This window comes from Pteropus vampyrus, unplaced genomic scaffold (assembly GCF_000151845.1).
Source record: "Pteropus vampyrus isolate Shadow unplaced genomic scaffold, Pvam_2.0 Scaffold184, whole genome shotgun sequence".
NCBI classification, from domain to species: domain Eukaryota; kingdom Metazoa; phylum Chordata; class Mammalia; order Chiroptera; family Pteropodidae; genus Pteropus; species Pteropus vampyrus.
The window spans coordinates 2835685-2858336 of record NW_011888965.1 but is presented as its reverse complement, the minus strand read 5'-3'; positions in this window follow the sequence as shown (position 1 = coordinate 2858336).

The window sequence follows — 22652 nt, the reverse complement described above, 5'->3', positions numbered from 1 at the left end:
ATATATGTACATATAAATATATGTGTATATATGTATGTCTTATGAATAGCTTATGGACTCTTTGAGTTTGGGAGAAAACTTAAAAGTTAACCATTCCCAACCAGCCATTCAGTACTTGAATCCTAATGGTCATTCTCAGTTTCTCTCTAGATTTTCTCTCTCTCTCTTCATTTAAGATGATCAGAACTACATTCAACTTATGTATTGCTAACAAAGATGTAGGTCATATTGTTTAGTCTTGATTGAGATCATATCCAAGAGGCACACGTGAAAGTAAAAATATTAATTTCCATACTAATTTCTCATACTCCACACTCTTTAAAACTGAATATTCCTCCCACCCAACTCTTCCTCTCCACCTTGTGAAGCCTCTCCTTCATTTGCTCTTATTTCCTTTTTTGCAGATTCAGTTCACCACTCTAATTTAGTCCTTTTCTTTTTTCGCAGCCTCTTTTGTCCTGCCACCCTGTCCTTCTCTGCCTATTTTTTGATTCTATATCATGGAAATCTAAGAACTTGTCTAGCTGAGACATGCTTTGCCCAGACAGGTCATGGAATAGGAGTGGCAGACAAGAGAAACTGGGCATAAAGGTAAGATTCTCTTTTGTGACAAAAGTTCACTAAACTCCTCTGTTATTAATTGCACTGCATTATCTATAGTTAGAATTATGTTTTCAAAGAATATTATCTTATTATAGTCATTTACTTTGTAGCTCATCTGCCACTTTCTACCTTTTCTCACTCTTACATGATCTCCTTGTAATTGTTAACTTAAGGAAATTGTTTTGTTTATTTTGGTTTTGTTTTTGTGTCTTGGCAAAGCTTAATATCAGCAGTAATCACAAGTCTCCACTGTGTATTATCTTTTCCAAATGTATTCACATTTCCAACTGCATTTTCATTTTCATATTTTTTTCTATCATTTTTCTTTCTTTCTGGAAGTCAAGGATATTTTGTACTAATAGAGAAAGTAATGTCAAAGTACAAACACTTTCTGATGGTGGTCAATGCCAATTTTTATGAAATACAAGAGTTTCATATATACAAATCAACTAATGTTTAAGAGCAGAAATAAGGCTAATCCAGGCAATCAGGGATCTATTTCCAAAGTCGATTTCATCTCTTCTTCTCTATCCTCATCCAAGTCCATCAGCTCTTCCTATTCACCCATTCTCTTTTTAAATCTTCGAGGTCTGAATTCTTACTACCTCACTCAAATGGAATGTACTTTCCAAAGGTCATCAAGATCCTCAAATATTTACTGGATACATACACATGTCAAGCATACTACAAATTAAGGACTGTTTATAGAGTGATGAACAAAACAAATATAATCTCTGTCCTTGCAAATATAGAAACTGGAGAGGTATATAGAAACTAACCAAATAATCCCATAAATAAGAATTAAATATTTGACAAGTGCAATAAAGAAAAATAATGTGACCCTATGAAAAGAATAACAATGGTTACCTTGTTTTGATTGGAGAATAAGTAATGTATATCTGAAAAACTCATGTTAGACCAATCTCTGAAAAATGAGGAGTCAGACAGATGAATAGGACAGAAGAGATTGTTCTAAACAGTTCCAGGAAAAGCATGTGTGAAAACCCTGAGGAAGAAGAGAATTGGAGCATTAGAAAAATTGAAAGACATTCTTCATTGTAGCTTCAGCATAAAGAGCAAAGTGGAAAAGTAATGAGAGAAACAATTTGGAAGAGTAAGTCTAAGAAATATTATGCTGAACTTTTTTAGACCATGTTCATGGTTTTATTTTAACCCTAAATACAATGGGAAGATGTTGCATGTTAAGAAGGAGTAATAAAATAGCATTTACAGTTTTATAATGTGAAGGAAGATGGATTGGAAGGGTACAATTGTGAGACATTACATTATTTCATGTAAGAAATTATGGCAGATTTGAAAAGGTAAAATTAGAGGTAAATTTTTATGTAGACTTGACAGAATTTAATGATAGATTAGTGGATTGAATGTGATATGTAAAGGAGGAAGAGGAAGTCTCAGTTTTCAAGCTTGGGTAGTTGGAAGGATGAGGTGCTTTTATTAATATCAGGCAGTTAGAAGGAAGAGCAGACTTTGTTTTTTTCTAGAAGGTGTGGGATTACTCCAGTGTCCACTTTTTGAAATTTAGGTTTAAAATTCATGTGAATATACAAATGTCAAATTATAATGTATACCTGAAAATTATATAATTGTGTTAACCAATGTTCCCCCAATAAACTTAATAAAAATAATAAATAATAAAATGCATATGAGACATTAAAGTGTCAATATCAAGTAAGTTATAAGGATCATCTGGTCTGGAGATATACATTTGGGAATAATCAGCATATAGATAATATTTAAAACTCTAGGAATAAATGGAGGAAGACAAATGAAAGTGCATAAGAATGACTCACAAGTCATATTTTTCTGATGCATTTACAATTACTGATCATGTCTTTCTCCTTGAATTTTTTTCTTCCTGTAGATGCGGCAACATTGCACTTTCTTTTCCAATCTTTGTTGGTTCCTCTTCTTATCTTTTACATAAAGATGGTCCCAAAGGCTGTCCTTATCCTTCTCTTCTCCAGCTTTTTCCCTCTACCACACACACATTCTCTCCTTTAATGAAATCATCTTATTTATTATTTAGGATCTATGATAGTTAATTTTGTGTGTCAACTTGACCGCATTATGGGATGCCTAGATATTTGGCTGAACATTATTTGTGGGTGTGTCTGTGAGGGCGTTTCCTGATGAATTTAGGATTAAATTGGTGAACTCAGTAAAGTAGTTTGCTCTCTCCAATGTAGGAGGGCATTATGCAATGCAACAAGAGACCGAACAGAACAAAAGATCAGAAGAAGGAAGACGTCAGTTTTTGCTTCCTTTGCTTGAGCTGAGACATCGATCTCTTCCTGATCTTGGCACTCCCCGTTCTCAGGCCTTTGGATTTGGACTGAATTATATCACCAGCTTTCTTAAGTCTTCAGATGACAGGTCAGGGGACTTCTTAGCCTCCATAATTATGTGAATCAATTCCTTATAATAAATCTCTTCCTATATTTTTCAGTTGGTTCTGTTTCTCTGGAGAACCCTGACTACTACAGAGTCATACTAGCTACTATAACATAAAGAGTCCAGAATGCAATGGCTCAAACAAGATGCATGCTTAGTTTTCTCATGTAACAGTTCAGTTCCAAATCAGTGAGAGGTTTTTTTGCACAGCATTATTTAGGAGTCCGATTTCCTTACATTTTGTTTCTTTGCTGTTTCCTAGAATATTGTCTTCATAGGCATGGTCAAAGTGTGGTTGCAGTCGCATCTGTGTTCTCTTTCACTAGATAGTGAAAGAGAATGTGAATGAAGCAGGTCCATTATCTTAAAGGCCCCAGCCTGAATATCATACATGTTGAGCAGGAATATCTACCAAACCCAGTTGAGAATTCCCACTGCATGGAGGATGGCAAAAATCATTACAATGTGAACCATCAGAATTAGGAGTCCACAGACCTTGACCCACTGCATCTTCTATGCGTTTGGAATTGCCAAATAGGACTCAACAAAGGTGCTGGTTGGAACTGTGCTTTATTCACAGAAAGAAGAGATGCAGCAAGAACAGCATCTGTAGTGGATGCCGATCTCCCATATCTGTTGAGCCTCTCCTGATAGCTGAAGCAGGGCAATGGACTGAACACACTCCTTTCCTGCTGTAGTCAAACACTCTATTGCTTTCATGTGGAGGCAGATATACTGATGGGGCTGGCCACGAGCTGTATGATACACATACCTGAGTAGTATAAGGAAGTTTCCTGTATACAGAACAGAGAAAGCTTTCTTCTAATAAGAAAGAAGAATTTTAGGCCAAGCAGCAGCTTGGCTTACAGTCTTTCTATAAGAGAATGTTCCAGGCCCAGAACACGGATTTGGTAATCCTGGGGAGAGGTGTCAGATTGTGTGATGAATGCTTCCCCAAAAGGACATATTACTATCTCTATCATTTCATTAATGAAAATTTAGTCACATGGTCACACTTAACTTTAAGAGCAGGTGGGAAACATAGTATAGCTAACCAGTTGTATTAGTTTCCTACTGCTGCTGTAACAAGTAACCACAAATTTGGTGGCTTAAAACAACACAAATGTATTATCTTACAGTTCTGGAGGTCAGAAGTCTGAAATGAACCTCAGTGGGTTAAAATCAAAATAGAGTTGCATTCCTTCTGGCAGCATTGGGGGGAATCTGATTCCTTGCATTTTTCAGCTTCTAGATGGTTCCTGCATTCCTCGACTTGTGGCCCTTTCTTCTGTGTTTAAAGCCAGCTGCATATCATTTTCAAATCTCTGATTGATCTCCTCTTCTGCCTCCCTTTTCTATGCTAAAGGAAGGATCTTGTGTTCACATTAGGCTCAACTAGGTAATCCAGAATAATCTTATTTGAAGGTTAGCTGTTTTCTTCCTTAATTCCATCTGCAACCTCAACCCCCCCTTGCCATGTGACCTTATCTATTCACAGGTTCTGACGATTAGGATGTGGGAATCTTTGGGGACATTATTTGACTTACCACACAAGGCATGTGTATGCCAGGCTACAGTTGAATTTCTATGGAAGGAAAGGTTAATGGAGTCTACTAGTCTTTACCACATGAGACTTTATTCAGGTAAAGGCTATTTTGATATCTGGATCAAAATTTAGAGAATCAAAGTGGTGGTGGTTCTGTGCCAATGACTCTCAAAGTACCTGTCAAATATTGCTCTAGCTGAAGTTTGATCTCATGTATAAAGCAGAACTCATCACACATTTTTAGCCCAATGGTACCATCACTTCTTGTCATAGCTAAAATCCTTGAGGTCTTCTTAACTCTTTCTTTTCCTTTGTCTCAAACTGCTATGAAAGGCATAGAAGACAGTTAGCTATTTCTTTATTTGATGTGTCTCTTTGATTTCCCCCTCCTCATTCATTGTTACTTCCATTTCCTTCGTTAGTTGTTCACCACTTATCACTTATTAAAATACTCTTTTTCACTTTGACTCCATTTTATTCCATATTATAATATTTATAATATTTAATTTTGAAACTTTTATCTATTCTCTTATTCTCTTCCCTGTTTTTTGTTTGTTTGTTTGTTTGTTTTTTAATAGACTTAATTGTTTTTTTCTGGAAAACTAACCTCTTTATTTCCTACCTCATTTTTTCCCAGCCCCTTTTTTGGGCTTACTATCAATGACCTTACACAACATTGTCTTGTACACATGATAATTTCTGTTTTTAGTTTTATCCATTCTCTCTCCCACACAGGTACATCTCTGTGCCTTACTTTGTGCTAAACTCTCCTCTGGTTGAGATGCCCTTCCTTTTTTACCATTTCACATCCTAAACATCCCTCAAGATTTTATCTCTAGCTTGTCCATGAAGTCTTTAGTTACCACTCCAGTATAGTGAATCTCTTGTTTCTTGGCTATTCCCTTTTAGGTTAATATAGTACATATAGTATTTAGTTGATCTGTAATTGATTTGTAAATGTTCCTAATACATAGTAAAATTCTTTAAGCTGGGGTCATGTCTGGCATTAGAATGTTGTTTTTGCTTACTTTACACTGCCTAGCATAGTGCTGGAAAACAAAGCTGTGAGCCAATAAATACTCGTTTATTAACTCCATCATCATCAATCCATCTCTCTCCCTTCTTTATCATGGTAGTCTTAAGTTGTTTTTGAGAGATAAATACTGGACAGCAGGTCAGAGGGCAAGTGATTAAATACAACTCAGTGAGGTGGAGCCCCAGACAAAGAGCAATGCAGGCCAGCCATTGCATTATGCATTTTCACATGTGGTGATTAAATTCTCACTGACATTAACATATGGCAACCTGTTGAAATGATTTGTAAGTCTTTTAAGGTTTTACAAACAGTTTTATCTCTCAATTCTACATGATGAAATGGCAAAGTATTATTTATTATGTCTCTTTGATACTGGCATATGAGATTTTTTAAAGATTTATTTTAACTATGGGATTCTCTTGAGATTAGAGAACTGGCAAAAAAAACATGAAATCTTTGTGTCCTTAGGCCCACAGCATTATAAACTCTACCATGCTATTTCATCAAGGCTCTTCCTTTTATCCGTGAAAAGGAAGTGATTTCTTTTTATTGTAATGTAGTTGTAAAATTCAAACAGTGATCATAATTTCATTAAATTATTTCTGAAAAGAATCCATAATATACAATATTTGTTCTGCAAACTGACTGAATATTTATAATATTTAGTCTATACCATGTTATTTATTCTAAAAAAATGACATATTTATTTTTGTTTTCTTAGTACAGCATAAGGCAAATTATATTAATTAGGCTATTTACATGATTTCCTAACTTAGAGGAGTGAAACTTGCCGTTAGCTAGCAAATAATTGGAATTACTATTGCTAGAGATATCCCAAGTTTGTTAATTATATTAAGCTTCATCAGGCTCTGACAGATCACTAAATGATCTTTTTTCTATCCAGACCCTTCTTTTTTTCATCTCTACCTCAACCCCTGTTCCCTTCATTTCTTACATAGATAAAGTTGCTATAAAGTAGATATACAATACAAGATCATCTGAGCTACAATTTCCTCTTCAGATTTGGGAGTCTATAATCTTCTAGAGATGAGTATATTAGTTTATCATTGTTTCCTTTTGAAGAAGATTAGGCCTAAAAGTTGAGAGAGGCCCAGGCTTTACCCTGTATGATTTTCAGAAATAATGGAAATTTTAAAAAGAGACATTAAAGTCAGAAACCAAAACAATGAAATCTACCAAATTTAATACTAGTGTCATACCTCTATGAAACTATTTTAATTTTTACTATTAAGATAGATTTAGTTGTTTTCCTAGGCCTTTTTTTTCAATTTGGGGGTAGAAGCCAGTTGGGGAAGGATGGAGGTGATAAAAAATCATGATTCAAGACAAATCACTAATTAGCGAACAAAAACATAAGTATGGCACAATCTGACCATGCCACTGTTGTTTAAAGACTTAGAATGCCTCCTTATTGTTTTCAGAACACTTTCCAGGATGTGTTTTGTGGACTTTAGTTCCTGAGCATATTAATCTTGAAATCTAATCCTAAAAATAAATGGGAGGTGTTCCACAGTCAAATAATTTCAGGAGATGGTGTGTACCTCATTCTTGGAGAGCCACACGGCATATCAATAGATTAAAGGCTCTGAGAAATTCTACAGTGAAGACAATTGTTTAACACTGATTAAATCAGTATTTCCAAAATATTTTTGAGCATGGGTTATTTTTTTCTTTTTCTTTTTTTTTCTTTTTTCTTTTACCATATACATATTGGCATTTTGAGGACTTACTGGAGGAAGTTATGCCTTAGACTAAAATCCAAAGTGCTTAACCCATCCTAGGAGGCTGGTCACAGTCTATCCCTCCCTGTGTCTTCAGACTTATGTCTTATTACCTTCCTTCATGCTCCTATTTTTTTCCATTCCCTAAAAGAAGCCATCCTCCCTCACATTCTGGTCTTTCTTCACCTAATGAACTTTGCATGCTTCTGGTATCTGAGTAAATGCCACTTCCTTGGGAAGAATTTCCTGGCCCCCCATCTATAAGACTGGCTTATGTGGTCCCTTAAGGGGCACCTTTCTCTTTCTAATTCCCAGGCACACTCTATTTGCTTGTGTACAGACAGTTTCTGATTTAAGATGGTGTGACTTAAGATTTTTCAACTTTACAATGATGTGAAAGTGATATTCATTTCATAGAAACCATACTTCGAATTTTGAATTTTGATTTTTTTCCAGGATAGTGATTTACAATAAGATACTCTCTCATGATGTTAGGCAGCAGCAGTGAACCACAGGTCTCAATTAGCCACACGACCCATACTCTACAGTGTAGTATTAAATACAGTTTCAACTTCTGATATTTTGAACTTACAATGGGTTTATCAGGGCATAGACTGCTTTGTGGTGTTCACTGATATATCCTCAGGCAGTAGTGTGCTAGAGTCAGCTTATGCTTAAGGTAGCTTGCATTGGCTCACAAAAGCTCATCGTTACATTTTCAGAAATTTTGTGAACCTATTGATGTCCCCTCGGTATCTTGAAATTAGCTATGGTGAAAGTATTTCCACCACAGAAACTGGCAAACATAACAAAGCAGGCTTGTTTTCAGCTAGGTGCTAAATAGTCACCAGCACACCACTGATTCTGTACCTAGCATAGTAACTGGCTCCTGGTACACAGTGGACATTTAATTCATGACTTTTTAAATGAATAAATGAATAAACTAGTTCTATTTTTTAAATGTTTTCTGTTGCCTCAATTTTCCTACTTCTTAGGCTCTGGGGAAAACCCTTTTCAAACTGCAAAAGTCTCGTCTTATTTTTTTTAAACCTATTTTGTCTGAAGGAAGGAAATGTGTCATTTATTTCTACATATCCTACAGTGCCTTACAGAGAGCAAGCGCATCATAATTTTTAAAAGACATCTATATCTATGAATTGAGCTTGTGCTTGTGTTTGTGCTGAATCGAGGCTGCAGCTGGATTCCACAGAGGAATACTAGGGTGTTACATGTCAGAATCATCGCAACCTGAGGCAAGGGTCCTGGGCTTTCATCACCCTGGGCCTGTCGACCATGGTAGTTAGAAAGAAAAATACACACAGAAAGAGGCACACAGATATTATAGGATAAATCTGAGGCAATCTGGAAGGAGCACTGTTAAATCTGAAATAGGATTATCAACAAATTCAGATTTAAAGTTGTTTTCTTATTGGGTATACTTTAATTACATTTAGTCCTGGTTCTATTATTAATCACCTCTTTGATCTTGGGCAGGTAAATTAAATTTTTGGTCTAAATTTCCTCATTTATAAAATAGAAAGGGTTAGACTACATGTCTCTAATGTCACTTTTAGATCTGACATTATACTGTTTGTCAAGAACTGTATAGGGTTTGAGATTTTACTCTACTTGCAAGTGGGTCAGAGGCAAAAGACAGTATTATTTGTAGTGATAGCAGTATTTGGAGTATCAGCATTTGTTTAAGTTCCTTGAGCCCCAATTTCCAAGCACAATATGAAGAGGGCCAGGTGACATCTGCATAGGCAGTGGGTTGCATTATAGGAGAGACACCTCAGGCATACTGTAGATAGTTAATAATAGACACTGAGCATGTGTGATCTTTTCCCTGGATGGAGACATTATTTTTAGTATATTTGCAGAAGCAAATCTGCCTTCTATTCTAGCAGAAGACACTATTTTCACCAAGCAAGGCTGTTCACCATACATATATTCATTCTTTCTTTCTTTCTTTCTTTCTTTCTTTCTTTCTTTCTTTCCTTATTTCTTTTTTCATTTTTATAAATTTATTTAAATTAGTTTCAATTATACTGTACATTGATTAGACATCTATAATGTTCATAAAATGATCCCCCCCCTCACCCCACCAATTGCTCTCTCCTTCCCCTGGCTCTCCACTAACTGCATTCCCTCTGCCATGTTCCCCATGCTCAAATATCAAGTACTAATATGTATTTCTTTAACCCTTCACCCCATTCTCTCAGCCTTCCAAACCCCCTCCCCTATCTGTCACCAAATTGTCCACTATATTTTGAGTCTGTTTTTGATTAGTTTGTTCTTTTTGTGCCTCAGATACCGCATATAAGTGAAATCATATGGTATTTATCTAACTCTGTCTGACTTATTTCACTCAGCATAATAACCTCTAGGTCCATTCATGTCGTTGCAAATGGTAGGATTTCAATTTTTTAATGGCTGCATAATATTTCATTGCATATATGAACCATAATATCTTTGTCCAATTGTCTGTTCATGGGCATTTAGGTTGCTTCCATATCTTAGCTATTGTAAATTGCGCTGCCATGAATATTGGAGTGCACAGATCTTTACGAATTATTGTTTTGATTTTCTTTGGATCAATACCCAGAAGTGCAATTGCTGAGTCAAAAGTAACTTTTTGAGAAACTTCCATATTGTTTTCCATAGCAGCTGTACCAATTCGCAATCCTGCCAACAATGTATGAGGGTTCTCTTTTCTCTGCATCCTCGCCAACACTTGCCGTTTTTTGATTTATTGATGATAGTCATTCTGACAGGTGTGAAGTGATATCGCATTGTGGTTTTAATTGGTATTTCTCTGATGATTAGTGACCTTTAGCATCTTTTCAAATGTCTATTAGCCATCTGTATTTCCTCTTTGGAGAAGGATCTATTCAGGTCTTCTGCCCATTTTTAAATTGGATCATTTGGTTTTTTTGTTGTTGTTGTTCTTGAGTTGTATAAGTTCTTTATAAATTTTGGATATTAACCTCTTATCAGATGTATCATTAGCGAATATCTTCTCCCAGTCAGCTATCTTTTTGTTTTGTTGATGGTTTCTTTTGCTGTACAAATTTTTTTAATTTGATATAGTCACATTTGTTTGTTTTTTCTTTTGTTTCCCTTGTCAAGGAGATATGTCTGAAAAGAAATTTCTGTTAGTAATATCAGAGAGTTTACTGCCTATGTTTTCTTCTAAAAGTTTTATGATTTTGGGTCTTACATTTAAATCTTTAATACATTTTGAGTCTATTCTTGTATACGATGTAAGAAGATGGTCCAGCTTCTTCATTTTTTTTTTTTTGCATATATCTGTGCAATTTTCCCAACATCATTTATTGAAGAGACTGTCTTTACTCCATTGTATATTCTTACCTCTTTTGTCATATATTAAGTGAGAGTACAGGCATGGATTTATTTCCGGGCTCTCTATTCTGTTCCATTGATCAATGTACCTGCTTTTATGCCAGTACCATCCTGTTTTGATTACTGTAGCCTTGTAGTATAATTTGATATTAGGTAGTGTGATACCTTCAACTTTGTTCTTTCTCAAGATTGCCATGGCTATTTGGGTTTTTTTATGGCTCCATATAAATTTTAGAATTATTTGTTCTAGCTCTCTGAAAAATGCCATTGGTATTTTGATAGAGATTGCAATGAATCTATAGATTGCTTTGGGTAGTATGACCATTTTAATAATGCTGATTCTTCCTACCCATGAACAGAGTATATGCTTCATTTATTTGTATCGTCTTCAATTTCTTTTTCAATGACTTATAATTTTCTGAGAATAGATCTTTTACCTCCTTGGTTAATTTGATTCTCAGGTGTTTTATAGTTTTCAATGCAATTGTAAATGGGATTGTTTTCTTAATTCTCTTTCTGAAAGTTCATGATTGGTGTATAAAAATTCCACTGACTTCTGGATATTTATTTTGTAACCTCCTACTTTACTGATCAGTTCTAACAGTTTTTTGGTAGATTCTTTAGGATTATCTATATATAGTATCATGTTATCAGCAAATAACGAGAGTTTTACTTCTTCCTTTCCAATTAGGATGCCTTTTATTTCTCTTTCTTGTCTTATTGCTGTGGCTAAGACTTCCAATACAATATTGAAGAGGAGTGCGAAAGTGGGCATGCTTGCCTTGTTCCTGATCTTAAGGAAAATATTTTTAGCCTTTCCCTATTGAATACGATGTTAGCTGTAGATTTGTCATATATGGCCTTTATTATATTGAGGTATATTCCCTCTATTCCTGAGAGTTTGCTGAGAGTTTTTATCATAAATGGATCTTGAATTTTGTCGATCGCTTTTTTTTGCATCTATTGATATGATCATATGTTTTTTTTTATCTTTTGATTTGTTAATGTGGTGTATCACATTAATTGATTTGTGGATATTGAGCCAACCTTGCATCCCAGGAATAAATCAAATTTGATCACGGTGTATGATATTTTTAATGTATTATTGAATTTGCTTAGCTATTATTTTGTTGAGGCTTTTTGCATCAATGTTCATAAGAGATATCAGCCTATAGGGTTTTTTGTTTGTTTGTTTGTTTGTTTGTTTGTTTGTTTATTTTTTGTGATATCCTTGTCTGGTTTTAGAATCAAGGTAATGGTGGCCTCATAAAAAGAGTTAGAGAGCCTTCCCTCTTCTCGAAATTTTTGGAATGATTTGAGAAGAATAGGTGATCAGAGTTGTTCTGTGGGGGCTGACTTCACTGAGTGGAATTTGCCCTAGCAGGCTTGCGTACTTGTTGCAAACACCCTTTGTGTGTATCACTACTGGAACTAGTCAGGAGTTGCTCTGTTGTGGTCTGGTGCCAGCCTCCAGATGTGTTGGTTTTGTGGCCTCTTGGGAAGGGCTCCCCCGTAGGCCAAGGTCAGATGCTGCTTTTGATTGCTCAGGGCTACCCGGTGAGAACTAGAAAGGGAGGTGCTGATGGTTGTTGCCTATGCTAGGTCTATAGGTAATTGGAAGAGACAACACTGTAGGCAGCACTCGGTTATCTCCCGTCCCTGACCTATGGCAGTTTAGCAGAGGGACCAGTGTTCCTCAGGGCCTGACACTGCCTGTCAGTTGCCTGTAAGTCTCTGAAACTGGATGAGCCTCTGGGTGATATGCGTGTTGAGTGGCGCAGGGACCCTGGGAGTTTCCTGGGTCTAGTGAGTAAATTTCCCCCTGCCACTGCAGTGTTAGTTTATGTACCAACGCTATCTCTGTGGCTCCCTGTACAAGTTTCCACTCATAGCAAGGTCAATTGCTGCCCACCCTACACCTAAATGCGCTACCCCAGAGCAGGGGCAGCTGCCTATCAATGTGCAGCGGGCATTTTGTGTACTGGATGGAGCAGGAACTCAGGGAATTAAGGTCCATCAGGCCAATGCAGACCCTTGCAGTACTCTTAAGAGATATAGCAGCTCATACAGGCAGCAGTGGTCTGTCCACAACTGTTTTCTTCTAAATGCACTCACTGTGCTAGTCAAAGTCTGTTGCCTGTGCTAACTGCTCAATCCCAGAGCGAATCAGGGCACAGAGGGGGCCTGTTAATGGGCTGCAGGCACTTTGTGGCTTGGGAGAAGTGGAATCTCAAGGCGACAAGGTCTGTTCGGCCAAAACAGCCTCAGTTTTGCCACAACTTTTGTGCCTGGGCGTTTCCGCTGTAGACCCAGATCACAGTGACACCAGCTGCTGTCAGGGGAGGTCTCACAGACCCCTGTGCTCCCCAGACACAATATTTCAACTCTTGCAGGCAGCAAAGGTCTGCCTGCCTTTGATTTCCATGCAGTGACCACTCTGTGCCAGCCACAGTTTGTTGCCTGTGTGGATTAGTCAATCAGGGGAGGGGAAGGGCAGAGCTGTGTCAGTTCACAGTCAATGGGCCACTTGGGGCAATTTGTGGGAAGGGTGGGGTGGAGTCTCAGAGATGCAATGGCAGTCAGATCAATATAGCTTCAGTTTTGCTGCAAATTTGGTAACTGTTGTGAGTTCCCGCAGATGACCCAGATCACAGCAAGCCCAGCTGCTGTCTAGAACTGGCCCACAGGTCCCCAATATCTCCACAAGTTCATGCTGGCAGCAGTGATCTATCTGACTCTATCTATGAAATGGAACTCACAGCACTGGTCACCTGCTGGGAATGTAACTGTTGCTCATAGCACTGGCTGGGATTAGAAACTCGGCTTACAAGGATGGCAATGGCCATCTCACTGTGAATACTTGGCTCTGAATCACTTGGAGCAGGGCTTGGCAGTCATCCAGGAACAACTGCTTCTGGAAGTCTGCAGGTTGGGCAGGGAGGGCTGATACACTCAGACCAGCACTTCTTAATGGCTCTGTGGGCGAGGTCTGCACAATCAAGCTGGCGTGGTCTGTAGGTCACCCTGTAGGAGGGCTGGACAAAGGCACAATGGTGGCTGCCTTTCCAGCCCTTGTTCTGACTCCTGGTAGTGGAGACACTTTCAGAATGAATCCTGTGTGAGCCTCTGACCCACCACCGATGTCCTGGGTGAGTGTCCGCAGGTCAGAAAGCCTTTGTTTGGGTTCTTCAAATGAATGTCTAGGGGCTCAGTCGTCTTCTTTCTCACTCAGATGTCTGGAATCCCCTCTAGTTTCTCCAGTCAGAGTTATTGGAATCTCCTCCTCCTTGGGCTAGGATCCTGTGCTGGAGAACTCCCAGATGACACCAGGACCCACCACTCCTTCAGAAGAGCCTCTGTAGCCTCACTCTCCCTCCCAGTGATCCTTCATCACCTGCAGGTGTGGGTCCAGCCCAATTCACAACTTTGCCCCTCCTACTGGCTTCAATGTGCCCCCTTTATATTATCAGATGTAGGTGTTATGATCAGCTGGACTTCAGGTGATTCTCCACGTTGAATATTTTATAATTTGGTTGTAATTTCAATGAGGTCCTGGGAGGAGACGAACTCTGCTTTTACCTAGTCTGCCATCTTTCTAGAATTTACAAATCCTTTAAATGATAGTCCAGGACGAAGATGGTACCTCTACTTGCTCAATGTGTAGACATGCCTAATACCTATGAAGAACTATTTCCTTACATTGTTCTAGAGTTTATTTCACCAATTGTTCTTTTACAATCATAGGTAAGACATATAAACTAGAAACGGGTAAACATTTTCTCAAAACTTGAGTACATGTGATCCTTTCTGATCTGATCACCTCTTTGAAAACAGTGGGAGACAGTGAACTTGATAAGCAGGTTCTCATGCTCAGGATGTATATCCCAAAATAAACATGTGTCTTCCTTTCTTCCTGCTTTCTTTCCTTCCTTCTTCTATTTCTTATTTATTCAAACTTTCCTCATTGTCTCTTTTTTGAAAATACTAGCTGTCTAGTAGTTACTAGGAATGGGCCTACTGTTTTCAACCTGTACTGTGATCACACTATTTGTTAAAGAAATATAGTAAAATTTAAGAATGAGTTGTAGATATTATTTTCCAACTTCCTAGCAAATCCATCCAAGTTATTTCCTCATCTATGGAAAGTTTCTCACCTTGGACCACCTTCAGAGAGAATATAATCAACCCAGGCAGATAAGTATATCCTCACAGGCCCAGGGCAAATCATAATTTTAATAAAGATTAGAAATACGATCCATAATATAGGGACTGTTCCTCTCTAGGCTGTTCAATGCATCATTTTCAAGGCATGGAAGGGAGCAGGCTAGAGACATCCTATAGTGTTAAGAGCATGCATTAAATTTTCCTCAATCTATTTTACCTACATGACAAGGCAAGTACCTTGGATATTTTCTCAAAGTGGAAAACATATATATTATAAATACATGAAATAAAATATTGGCAAAATTTATTTCTACTCCAAATAATAATGAAACCATGCCCAATCAAAATACTAAAATATGGTCAATTGAATTGATTAGTGTGAGAATTTATACCAAATGTCAATTTTCTCAGAATTTTAACTAACATGGCCAACTTTTATATCCTAGGAGAAGTTAATGTTTGTGAAACTTTTAAATAGTCTTAGTATTTCAGGAGTGAATCTTCCAGTAAAGATGTTCTGGCACTCTTTACCTGGGTATAGCACAGATCCTTCAGCCCAAACAGAAACATATTAGCTAACGTTTTCAGATGATTACATCACACAGTTCAAACCCTGTCTCTCCATGTTCAAAGCAGAAGAGGTATAAATGTATAATTTGTCATTCACAAGCATAAGGAAGTGAGAATGCTTCATGTGTGTGAGTTGTGGAATAAGTCTTATTTTTTTCTCTTACATCTCAGTGATATTCACACATAGCTGCATTATTAACCTCAGCTCATAGGACAAAATCAATAGCATTCAAGAATTCCACAAATAATAAGTGTAGGAAATCGCAAGCATTGTGCTGGATTCTATACTTCCTCTGGGAATGGGTTGATGACCGAAATTTGAGAATCACATACTTGAAATTAAAGCAGTTGGCCCCACCTGTGTGTTCATGTTGTCATTATCAGAATAATAGAAAATACTATTTCAGTATAGTTTGTTTTCTCTCCTTCTGAGCAAGTCTCCCTAGGAATCAGTTTTATTAATGAGACCAAATTATAAGCAGCACTGGTTGCTTGTCCTTGCTATAATGAATTTAAACAAATAACCAAAAATAGTTCCTAGTAATTATGTTTTTTAGGTATATATTCAATGTCATTTTTCAAGTTGCTAGCAGTGTTATATACCCTGTAGGTGCTTAATAAATATTAATTGATATTGATGTAACAGTTTCCTTTCTAAAGTAGTCAATTTCTCATGTTTGTGCATCCTTTGTTTTCCTCTCTGTTTCCCTGATTACAAGGCCCTGATCAAAGACTTTCCCACCTCCTCATGTTTAGAAAAGCGCATACTTAAAAATTACTAAATTCCTTTTACATAACAAAGAAACTGCTGTCAAAATGATTTTCTCACCACATTTAGCATTTTCCTCTTTAAAAAGAAAACCCATAGAACATCATATATCTTGGACAGTAGTTATGATGGGAATAAATGTCTTTTAGAATGAAATTAACCACAAAACAGTTCTTTCTTAAGCAAAGCTAGGGCTAAAGGTTACTGGAGTAGTTGGATGCTCATTTGAAGGGCAGATATATTGTTCCAAACAGTTATGCTTGAAATTCTCAACTTCAGAAGAACGTTAAAGTCTATTTAAATTGGGTTAAGGGAGTTTGTTATCAAAGTAGGAAAGCATATTATTTTATGCATGACTTGGGTTGGCTTTTTCTGATTAACCTGTTTCTACTCACTAGCAGGTAAGGAAAAAAAAAGCTCAGAAAGGACAGGGCACAAGCTTGCTTCTGATGAAGGGAGAAAGCCAAGATATGGGTCACATGAGGTCAGTAAGTCACCATGAACGGAGCACTAGGGTACTTTATGCCCTGGGCAGGAAGATTGCTTATGACAACGGCCCAAAAAGGCAAAGTGACAAAGACAAACTCTATTAACTCCACGATTTCTACTTAGATCAATTGTATTCCTAAATTTAAATACAAAGGCAATTTGCACTATAGCAGTGATTCTAAACTCTGTCTGTACATTAGCATCATCTAGGGAGCTTTTAAAAAATACAGATGCCTGGGGCCCACTCCCAGAGATTCTGATTTAGTTGGTGTGGGATAGGACCAGAACATTGGTATTTTTACCTCTCTCTGGGTGATTATAATGTGTTTCCAGGTTGGTGAACCACTGATTTATACTAAATTGAGACATTCAAGCTTGCTTCACACATGTGAATGATTTCTAGTCACTGTTTTTTCTGAAGACAATGGTTTTTAAACTTTAGTGTGTATTGAATCACTTGGGGACATTTGCATATTTAATTAGCACCTTCAGAGAATTCTGATTTCTTTTCTCACACTTTTATGAAAAGAGCCTGAGATGAATGAGATTGAACAAAGTCTAATATATAAATGTTAAACAAGTTTAGGAATGCACAGTATGGACTACAGATTTGCTACTTTAGGCGAGGTTCTCGGGCCAGTAGCTGAGAACATCGACATCACCTAGAAGTTTGTTTGAAATGCAGAATCTTTGGCATCTACCCCAAACTCAATGAATGAATCAAAATCTGTAGTTTAACAAGATCCTCAAGTGATTCAAATGTACATGACAGTTTAAGAAGCACCGGACTATAGGATACTTGAAACTCCCTTATAAATTGACTATTCCATAAACACATTTTCAATCCACTAGGTGAGTTGTTCTCAAACTGGTATGTATCAGAATGACCTGGAAAACTAATAACACAAAGGTCCAGGATCCTTAAAGTAGGATAGGGCCTGAGCTGTTGTATTTGTACCTAAGTCTCATGCGATTCTGACACTCAACAAAGTTTGGGAACTGCAAAATGTGATTAGTGGTAATAACCTGTTGTCTGTTTGCTTAGTGTCCATGTTCTCTACTAGATAACAAATTCTGCAGGTCTACTTTGTTCATCACGGTATATACACGGTATCTAGTATAACACCTGTTTTATGGTTCACAATCAAATATTTGAATGAATTATTGCATTAATGCACTGTCTACTTTTAAATATCAAACACTGGAGAGAACATGTCTCAAATGATTCTGTTTCTTACCCTTACGTTTTGGACATGGAACCTTGATAAACTGCAGGTGAAGAGGCTTTCAAAGGTTAACTCAATTAGGGGAAGAATGTCTCTTCCAGCATTCACGTCCCCTCCCACATAAAGTTCAGTAGCTCTATACAAGATAATTCTCTTCTGAGCTCTCATGCATTTCAGAAGGTTCTATGCATACCCCAAGGCAATGTTTGTACTTTGCATCTTTTCTCTGCTTGTCTGTAGGGATGTTTGTGCATGTGTGTGCAAGTGTGTGCATGTGTATTCTTACTCTCAGACATGCGCTTATGTGCATAAACTCACTAGCATGTGTGGTGCTACATTTGGGATACAATGAAGATAATCGATTCCTATATTATCAATTTTCTTGCTAATCTCATTATCATATCCATAATGTGACTGAGTGTTGATGAAGTCTCAGATTTATGTTTTTAGTTGACATGTTTGTGATGCTATAGTTTCAAATGGCCAGAGAGGTACATTTGTTTCAAATTCAAAGGGTACTTAGTAATTTCTTTTCATTGCTACTGTAAGAAAATGGCATTAATTTTTTACTTTGCTTATTTAACTATACTGAACCTTTCAGCTATGAAGTGAATATCCTTGAGCATAAGAAATTCTGTTATTGCATTTTTTATGAGCACCTCAGGTTATTCTGATAAAAGTGTTCTCTTGATCACAATTTGAGAAAAGCTGGTCCAGAGCAGCAACTAGGAAGGAGAAAAAGCAAATATTCATTGAACCTTCATTATAGACCAGGCACTGTGCTGCTAGGTGCCTTTCTGTCTATTGCCTCATATAATCCACACCACAGTACTCTGTTTTCATATGTGAGAATGAGGCTCAGAAGAGTAAATAATGTGCTCAAAGTCACACAGCTTTTACATGGAAGAGATCAGAAATAAAGCCAGATTTAGTCGAGATCACAACTTCTGGAGTCAGACCTCTCAGGCTGGAATCTTAATTCACCTACTTATTGTGTAACCTTGAGAAATTGAGTAACCACTCTGTGCCTCAAGTTCCACACTTACAAAATGGAGATAATGCTAATACGTACTTCACAGGATTGGTGAAGGATTAATTAAGAGAATAGATGTAAAGTGCTGAGAAGAGCAGCTGACACATAGCGGGTACTCAGTAAATTATAGCTGCTGATGCTATCATCATCATCATCATCTTCATCATCATCTGATTCCAAATAACTTGCTATTTTCTGCATGATGTTATCTTCCTACAGTTGTGATTGTTATATATTCTGCAGAACACAAAATTGTCTTCTAGAGAGAAGAGAATAAATATTGTGTAAGAGTATATGCAACATCTTCAATCAGTCACACCAACCTCTCCCCTTTTCAACCTCTCTATTCTCTCCTCTCCTTCTGCCTTCATAACTCGCAAGTCACTTTAGGAATCAGTATATGCATCACTGAAGATGATTGTTGAGTATGGAGATGTGCAAGAAGCTATAACTGAGGAAAAATCAAAGACGTCAGGGGCCTAGGCAAGGTATCTGCACATTATTAAGCAGTTGGACATTTATTTCAAAGAGCAATCCAACCTGTCAATTAAAGATTTCAGCAACAGGAAGAACCTCAGTAAACAGTGGCTTCAATTCCATCTTATAGTTTAAACAGGTTATTCTAAGACAAGTCTATTAGAAGTCTTCAGGCAACATATATTATTCTGGGGTCACAAAATTCACTTTAACTTTAATCAACATCTACTTAGCTCTCGTGCTTCTAGTTCTTCCCAATTCAGGAGGGCAAATGAGGTATATAAATATGGATTTTAGAGTTAGAGAAGGCCTGTCACTTGTTAGTACTATATCTTCAAGAAAATTATTTCATTTCTCTGAGTCTTAACTTCTTCAGTGGTAACAAAGATAATAAGAATTCTACCCTTAAAGAGTTGTTGTAAAGAGTTAATAAAATATTGTCAATAAATTACTTGGCATAGTGTCCATAGTATCCAGCATCAAGTGCTAAAAATAAGAAATAATTGCTAATATAGTAGCAACTTTCTGCCACTGTATGTCTTATGGTTTCTAGTAAGCCTTTAAAGCCTCCTTATAGCATGTGGGCACTAGTTGTGACAGACGCATTACAACATTGCACAGATTATTTATTAAGTATCCAAAAGCTCAAACTGGGTTTCCTTGGATCCCAGTAGAGATCAACTTGGTAAGGCCCAAGAATATTGGATATTGAAATATAAACCAAAAGTAATTTTTTAACAATAAATGTTGCTTTACATATATTAGGACATAAATTAGGATTATAGTGTACTTCATAAGATTTAATAAAATATTTTAAACACATTTTAAATTATTATATTACTTGACATTCTTTTATTGGGAAGTCAAAGGCAAAAATAATGTACTTGTTCAACCACCCACATATTTTATTCTCATTAAATAGCAAATGTAGTATTCTAAGCATGAATCTTTCTGGAATGAGACTTTTTATAAGCTGTGACCTTTCTGTTATCATTGGAAGAAAAATCAATGTATTTTCTATCTTAGTGCATCCGAATCAACCACTCTGTGTAATTATTTCATTATGAGAAATAAAACCTAAATATAGGGTCTTTCTAGTTTAAATAAATAAAGCTTAAAAAAAAACCATCATTGAAAAAACCCAGTGAGCCAAATTTATAAGTGATTACTACAAATTTAATGTTTCTGCTCCTTTAGGAGCTTTATTAAAATCAAGCTCCCCATTGACAACACAAAATGCAGGACATCTTCACTTTGAGCCCCTCAGCACAGAAAGAGTCCCCAAACTCTGTGTTCTAGTTTCTATACCCTTTGGGGAAGATTGAAGGAGTAACTGAGGCAAGGAAAAAATCATAGGCAAAAACTTGAAAAATGAATCACAATAAATTTGGAAACTTCAATGGACCTTTTCTTAGTAAAAATACATAAACTGCCCATAATATAACTTGCCAAACTGACTCAAAAATAGAAAACTTAAATGGATCTATAAATGCTAAAAACAAATCGAATCAGAATTTTAAAATACACACACACGCGCACGTGCACACACACATACACATACCAGGCTTAGAATATCAAATAAGCTTTTTTCTAGGAACATTCAAGGAAGAGTCTCCATTTTATACAAAATGCTCAAGAAAATTAAGTATGTTTAATCTCAGTTGTGTGTACATGAGTGTTTTTAAAATTATTCTCTCGTTTTTTTCTGCACATTTGAAATATTTCCTATTTAAAGTTTAAGAAAAAAGTTTATAAAGAAAGAGCAAGGAGCTTCTCAGGGAAGAGCTAATTATGCAAAGCCAGAGAAGGAAACAAGGATGAGAGTAGAAAAGGGTTGATAAGAATAATTGAACATGAATGAAGTTTGGAGTCAGAAAATAGGGCCAGAGACTGAGGAAAGATATCTGAGTAACTGGCACGGAGATAGATAGAGCAATCATTTAGGAAGTTTTGAAGCAAAAAAAATATTTTTGTTGAATCTCCATAAGGGCAGGAATTATGAAAATATTTAGTGTCAAAAACCCTTAATCAATGAATTAAAATCACAGCGAATCAATGTCTCAGTCGGTTAACTACTCTTCTGGAATGCAGTAGTCAAAATATGCCTGAAAAATGATAGGTTGTGTTTGAAAATATACACAGTGTTGGTCATGTTATACCTCGGTGCCACAGGGGACCAGCCTCCAGAAAATGCGCCCTTAGCAGCCTGTGTTCTATTTTCACTAAATAAAGTGAGCTTGTCCTAGAGGATTAGTTCTTCATGAGAGAGTAGGAATAAGAGGTGAACCATTCCAGAAAAATACTAACTTCAGAATCTTTTTAAAAAGCAAGAGATAGTATAGTTTAGCTATATCAAAAACCTAAAAAAGATTAGCTTAGCTCTTCTCAAATAGCAAGTAAAAATAGCATGCATGCAAAGCATATCTAAAGTGCTGTAACTACAACAAAATGAAATTCTCTGGGTAGTTGTTACATAACTTAACGAGACATGCCTTGAACTGGTGCAGTGGAAATTGCAAAAACAGAAAAGGCTGTATGAGCATCAGCTATTGTGTTATGGCTTTACCGCATTAATTTATTCTCCCTGGCCCTGATGTAAGCAGCCAATAATAGCACTAAAAAATAAAAGGAAAAGTAAAAGAAAAAGAAAAACATTCTTTAAGGTATTTCTCTTCTTTCTGTTTTCCCTCTGATACTTCAACAAGCAACTGCACTGGTCATGAACTACTTGCATTTTATTATACCTACAATAATTTTTAAACAGAAAGAAACTGCTCATGAGAACTCTAATCCTTCCATTATAGAACTAATTAAGCTCTTTTATTTGCAAAAGGAAAATCTTTGGAGAATGTAGGAAAACTCTCAAATGGGTAGAAAAAAATAAAAGACAAGATATGAACGGACCCTGAATATTAAAATTTAAGTTAGTGTTGCATATTGAAAGGTACAAAAGAACTCTGAAAATCAACATGTGAAAGATTTCTCTTCTGTCATTTGTTGCAATTGTCCAGTATAATTGGTAATTTAAAAACTCCTAGACACACAGATTTGCAACCACAGAAATATAATATCTACATCGCTTTCTACTGGAAATACACATAAGAGAATTGCTCTTTATGGTTCCCTCCCTGCACCATTTAAAAAGTAGGAGGAAGGAGAATGTCTGCCAGAGCTCCTTTCCTACTGCAGGACTGTTTTACCATCAAACACAAATAACTA